This window comes from Manduca sexta, chromosome 9 (assembly GCF_014839805.1).
Source record: "Manduca sexta isolate Smith_Timp_Sample1 chromosome 9, JHU_Msex_v1.0, whole genome shotgun sequence".
NCBI lineage: Eukaryota > Metazoa > Arthropoda > Insecta > Lepidoptera > Sphingidae > Manduca > Manduca sexta.
Window position 1 is genome coordinate 3,898,466 of NC_051123.1, and position 7,464 is coordinate 3,905,929.

A 7,464-nucleotide genomic window follows, 5' to 3' on the forward strand; every position below is an offset into this window, starting at 1 on the left:
TTTGCAAATGGCAACCTTCATCTGAAATTCCTGGGTTAAAAGACTCACTATGTCTTTTCCCGGTATAAAAAATATCTATCTTACTCTAGGCTTCGGCTATTTGTACCAAATTTAATCTAAAATTATTCAGCATTTTCTACATTTACTTTCTTAAAAAAATATCAAAATATCTTCGTAGTTACGGCATTTATAAAACAAGAAGAATTAGCAGTAAAATATCACAGCCTGGACCATCTCAAGATCTTAACACAATAAACCAACGATAAAGCAAATGTAAAGAAAAAATGTCAAAGGAATCGGCGGAATCCAAAGTAAACGTCTTAAGAGATATTTATCCGTAAAATATTCCAACAAAACATTGGGCGCGCTGGGATCTGGTCATAAGGCGTTATCTACAAGTTTAATTTATTTAATTTAGAATTACACTGACATCTTTAAACAAGGAGTACGCAGAGGCGCAAATTATACCCATCGATCACCATTCTTATTCCGTCCTGTGATATGATAGCCGATCGTCATAAAGGGCATAATTTCTTGCTGCTGATACCGAAATACCCAATAAAATATTATCCGACTCGGAGATGCTACCGGAAATTAAACCTCAGCATACTGCAATCCAACCACCTCACCTAGGCAGCAGTGTTCTACAAGGAATATAAGCTAAGGATACGTCGCCTCCTTATAAGTTAAACACTCTTGTACTACTCTCTATCATTTTTACTTTAAAATCTATATACTGTACGTATATACTATCTTACTTCTTACTAGTATTATAAACGCGAAAGTTTGAAAACTTTTGGACGTTAGTATGTTTGTTAGAATTAAATGGACTTAGATGAAATTTAGCACATGGGTAGACCATATCCTGGATTAATAAATAGGTTATCCCGGTAAACTGTTCCCATGAGAAATATAATGTTTTTAATCTAGTCTTTGAAATAGATGGCGCTAGCAACAGTGTTTTAGGAGCTTTTGTAGAGAGCTATTCACGTGGTCGAAGCCGCAAGTAACACCTAGTAATATTGTATTAAAATAACTATCTATTATTTTTCCGATTGCCAAAATTGTTTCACCGATGCAAAGCTATAGTGTGTAACTAATATAAGGTATTTTTGTCCTGGCCACCTACAGAATCAGTGTGTATCTAATATAAGGTAATTGTCCTGGACACATACATTTAGCCAAAAGAGCTATAAGGTTATGACTATATTTCAATAAAATTGAGTAAAATTTCTTGAATATATAATTATTATACGCACGTTAACAGTTAAACATATTCCGACAGAAAAGCAGCAACGCCACAAACGTTTACGAAGACACGTTCAGATTCACATTTTGAGCATTTATAAACATAAACCACACTTAAATTTATGTTTATTTAACAGGAGCTGTGAGACGGTAACACTAAACATAAGAATAGTTGCTCACGAACTTCAGTGTGGACGCGGCTGTGGAATTCGAATATTGTCTACAATACTAGGGTTTAGCCAACAGCTTTACATAATGAAATGGCTTCTAAACCGCGCAGGAATGCCGCACTATACAGCTGACGCCTAATTTGTGTATTTCTCGAAGGTTTTCGAACTGCATTGGGATAACGTCGCATTGAATTTTGAATTCCTCGACACAGGTTTTGCTATAGTGGCCTGTGTAATGTACTATGTTTCACTGGTGGTAGGTTTCTCATATGTGAGAGTCCGCCTGGGTAGGTACCACGGCAATGTCTATTTGAGCCGCCAAGCAACAGTGTGTAGTCACTGTTGTATTCCGCTTAGTAGAACATTGTAGCCAGTGTAATTACTAGACATAATGAGACTTAACATTTCATGCCTCAGGATGGCGAGCGCAGTGGAATACCAAAAAATACATTGTAATTCAAATTGTATGGTGTTTCTACTGTTTATGGGCGGTCGTATCGCTTACCTTCAGTCGAACGGCAAGCTCGTATCGTCATTCAAGTAGCAATAAAAAAATGTGAGTGTCACGTTCTGGAATGAGCCTGTATGTAATATAACAGGCGGGTATAATTGTGTCGACTGTTGAGGGGTTGTCTCTCGTCAGTCGACTATTGGACCCCACTCCACTTACAATCAGGTGTAGTGGAGTAGCTTTTCAATGCACGTATAAAATGATAACAATTATAACCTCAGTATGCATATGAGAAAAATAAATATTGCACAAAATTGCAGCAGCCTTCTCGTTTATGATAGGCAAAACTTTATTTTAGCGTAATTGCGCATAAAAAATGTCCAGGCACAAAACGACTTTTTTTCTTACCACCGTACACAAGCTATAACACCCGCCATAGTGGCCCAAGTATGACGCGTTCCGAAATTAGCCTGTATATATCCAGTTCTAACAAGCCGGCATAATTATGTCAGACTGTGAAACAGACACAACAATGCTCCATCCTTAGATAAAAAACGTCTATGAATAAGGGAGTTATTGTATTCAATGTGTATATGAGTAGTAAATATTTCACATCAGAATTTAGATTGACATCAAGTTGTCATCGTTTGCCGGCTTGTCCTAGAAAATACCGGTCTACAAGATTGTAGAGGTGAGTACAGACGTAGCCAAGTGTTAGTATCGGTGGAGTAGGAGAGAGGACTCCAAAAAAAAAACAACAATTTATATTGAATGTCGTCTTATTTGAAAAAAATCCAGAAGATTGAAATACTTAATAAGTTTAAAAGTAATCAATTTTAATTTCAGCAAATATTGAAGAGGAGGGGTGTAAACGTCAAGCCACTTGGCTACGCCCTTGGTAGTCAGTGTGATAGTCTCATATTTTTCATGGAAAAAGTCTAAAAATATAATAATATGAAGTATACCATAATATATTTGGGCATTTGATATTCTTTATCTCTGAAGAGACTGTCTCAGTAGCGTAGTTATCTTGCGTACGCGGTAACATTATCGCGATGAAGTTTTGTGTTCGAATCCCTTGGCAGGCAAAGTAATATTAGATTTTTCTACTAAATGTCAGTCCAGAGTCTGGAAATGTGCCCGGGAAATGGCATTAAGCCCACCCCCTATAATATGTGCCTTAACTAAGCTGACGAAATGTGGACTGGTTACATCTCTGCCTACCTCTGTCTATCACATAGGTCCTAACTAAGCGAAATGTGGGTTGGTTACACCTCTGCCTACCTCTGAAAAGGGAATGACTGTGATGTGTGTATGTAATATATTTGATATGAGTAAGTCACGGAAGAATGTGTTTAGTAAACAATACAAAGGATCATAATATCTGTGTTTTAGAGATTTTCGTTTTCCTTGTAAGACGGAGGTAAGCCTTATTATTATAACTAGCTTTTACTCGCGGCTTCACCCACTTGAATGAGTTTTCCTGGATAAAAATCCTGCTACATATTTTCCTGGGATAGAAAGTAGCCTATAACCTTCCCAGGGTCTTAAACTATCTCCATACCAAATTTCCTAAAAATCCGTTCAGTAGATTTTGAGAAAATCGATAACATACAGACAGACAGAAAAGAGGACTTTGTTTTATAGTATGTACATTGTACATATATAGTACCTCACTACACTCTTACTACCGAAAATTTGGAACAATACTTGATTGTTTACGTTTACAAAAATATAAAATACTGTTACTGCACCTATTTTAATATATCAAAGGATATTTTACTAATTAATCATACTATGTTGAATTTGAAATAACATATAAAAATTTAGTTTTCTTTTTTTTAGTTCCTCAAACTTATCATTTAATGTTGCATATTCTGCTAGTTTTCCTGCAATTATCATGCAAATATCAAACTATGTTGCATATAATCCAATCCCTAATAATCAGCTTTAATTCAGACATCATGAAGCAGTCCCTTAATCTTATTTTTACTCACTACAACTACTCTAAACTCATAGAGCGTCTAATAAAAACTTAATTGGCACAAGTGTTAGACGCCGAATAAAATCATAACTCTAGTACCAAGCCTCTACGTCTGAACGCGCCTCCAATTACGCTGATTTATAGCGACGGTTCAACGGTGATCTTGGATACTGGAAGAGGCTGTAATATACCATAGACTATTATTTTTGTTTTGATTTTAATTGATGTGTCGTATATGTGTACACCTCTCATAAACCAGTCAAAATTAGGTAGATTAATTAAGTAAGCTGCGATAGTCTAGTTGGTTGTGTAACGGACTGCCGAGACGAATGTCCGCAGGTTCAAATCCCAAGGGCACACACCTCTGATTTTTCTAAAAATTATGTGTGTATTTGTGAATTATCGCTTGCTTTAACGGTGAAAGAAAACATCGTGAGGAATTTCGAGGGTGTGTGAAGTCTACCAATCCGCACTAGGCCAGCGTGGTGGACTAAGGCCTAATCCCTCTCAATCGTAGAGGAGGCCCGTTAAAGCAAGCGATAAATTCACAAAGAATACACACATATTTTTTTAGAAAAATCAGAGGTGTGTGCCCTTGGGATTTGAACCTGCGGACATTCGTCTCGGTAGTTCGTTCCACAACCAACTAGGCTATCGCCGCTTTATGTATTTCATAAAGAGTACCTTTGGCTAATTTCGGACGGTATTTCGGTGTGTTGCGAGGAGTTTCGAAAATATTTTATTTCTCATAAAATATTTAAGCGATACCAACATTTTATATAAGAAACTGGTTATTATGAATGCTACTTTATGTGATAATTTAATCATCTTCCAATTCACTCTGTGACAGCTTAAAAATAGATGATAATATCTGTATAGAAATTTAAAACCCTTAGAAAAAATCGGACCTTCGCGGGGTAAGTTCGGACTCCGTTATAATAACGCTTCTAATTTTAGTATGATAAGGTCCACAAAATCAAACAGAAGTCTCAAAAATGTTAAGAAGAGCGAAATCCACCTTTTTTGTTTCAATGCACATAGCGCACCCGTTCTTGGTCGTAGCAACAACTGTGGTATACAGGGTGGGGCAAAAAGAGACAGCGTAGTCGCTTACATAGCTTAAACTAAAAAATAACCATAGATTCGTGGTACTTTTTCGTTATACGATCTTTAGTCGATATATTTCTTTTTTTATACGTCACTCCTATTTTGGATTTTATCGCCTCTGTTACTGTGCCCCATATGCATAATGGTTTTTACCATTGCAGGAACCAGGAAATTATTTTATTATTTCCTAATTCTATACGTGGCTGGTAATAGTCTTATTCAATTATTTCCTATAACATAATCATAAAATCGTAATATATATCCTTGAATGCATAAATAAATATAAATGTGAATTACTCTTCATTAAATTGCAAATGTAGGCTCATTATGATGATTTGATCTATATTATATGTCTACTTGGTTTTGCTTATAATCCGGTTCACAAAATGGCACTTTTGAGATAGTGAACATTGCAGTTTAAATCGTATTCTTGCTCATTGATAATCCATTTTATATTTTGTTAATAATAAGTTCAAATTAACATATTTTGACTAAGATGTTTTTACTAATGGAAAATATAGACTTTGTAGATTAGAACTACGTTGGCATACTCGGCTCATTTTCGAACATACTATGGGTTGGATCCTTTTTGGGTATCTATGTCCAATTTGTCTACCTTAAATAATTTTATGGAGTAAAAAGGAGCCTAAAATTTCTATAAAATTATCCGCTACATATGTCAGATCCTGTTATATTAGATTTAGAACATGTTTCACAACTCCTGAGTAAATGCTCCTCGTCACATAAATGTATAAGCCAACCAAATATAAAAGTCACACAGTAATCTTTCCATATGACGGTCTTTTGAGTAAATGCTGTTTTTTTTAGATACAGACCCCGCAGTCTACACCGAGGAAAAAAAAGCGAATGGCATCCTAGAATCCCCCGGCTTAGCAACTGCAGGGTCCTGGAAGAAGGGGAGGAGAAAGACAGAAAGGAAATGAAGCGGGAAGGAGAATGAACTATTTTTAGGATGGGCGGATAGGAGAAGAAAGGGAAATGTTCGCGAACCCTTATAGGCCTCAATGTGATATACAACTATGAGGTATATACACTCAACTATATGCCTAGAACCGCGACAAATGTCCTCGTGCATGGGCGTGCATTCGGAGAGGAGACCGAGCACAAGAATCACCTCGACGGGGAGAGGGGGTGTAAATGCTGTTAGTCACATCAATATATAAGCCGACTAAAAGTCACACTTATCATAGATGTCTCATGCTCTCCCAGTGACCGTTCTGAGTTGAGGTTCGTAACCCGTTAGTGGGTTGCCCTCAGCATGGTCGCTTAATTTGCAAGGGTTGCAGCGCCTAAAGCGCTCACAAAAGTCCGGTGTGTTTTGAGCCAATCCTTGTCAGGCTAAAACGTAGACATGTAAAAAAATAAAAAGAGGTTACACTCTAAACAATGCTCCCAAATAAATTGGTAATAAAATGTGTACTGTATACATTAGCTCTTTATTTATTTAATAAAATTAAGACGCAAAACAGATTACAATCAAAATTAAAACTAATTATAAAATATGCAAACATAAAAACTAGATAGTGTTCCTAAACATTGCGCCCTTAGACTAGTTATTTACTTAAAGTGCGGACTAAAATAAATTAAGACTATTGAGTACTGAGTATAGTTAAAAAACTGAAACAAGGAAGTAATAACTTAAAAAAATATGACTATATATACTAATACGATAAGTGTTAAATAAAATTAACTTTAAATAAAACAGCCTTTAAACTATCTAGTGGATTAGTTTGGACTTTTAACTAACAAAGGTAAACAATAATGGCGGGATAGGTCCCTTAACGGATATTTCTTTTTATTCTGCTCAACATTGTCATTGACATTTAGCTATTCATTTTTCCTAACTGCGCCTGTTTTATATTTTTCTCAAAAACAAAAAAATTTCAAGATAACTAATAGATAAAATTTATTTTTTTAGTTTCTTCCCACATCTCACACAATTTCATCCACCAAATAAATTACCACAAACTGTTTAGTCACTTCTATTATACCGAAATCTACGTCAAATGCCGACAGGAGGTACAAATTAAGGGTAACGCAGTGTGCAGCTTTATTTATTTACCTTAATTTAACGCTAAGACACCATAATGACCTATTTGGATTTTAAAACGCTCCACCGTATATTTATGGTGGTTTTTGGTTTCTGCCATTGTACGTAACTTAAGTGGTAAGTCAATATAACATAGCCGTGTTATATTAACTTAAATTGATATAGATAATACTGTAAACTTTCGAATAACTCTTGAATATTTTTGATTGAATTTATAAGGGATTAGTTTTTCACTACGTGTTTTTGGCTGTTACGTATTCAAATATAGTGAAATAAAATATTATAAAATTATGGCATTAATCTCTAAAACAACTACTTCGATTCAAATATTCTTTCATTAGTAGAAAGCTACATATCTCTGAGTGCTATAAATTATTTTGAACTTTGCAACAGAGCAAAAGCTTCTTCATAATATTCAAATAATATAAACTCA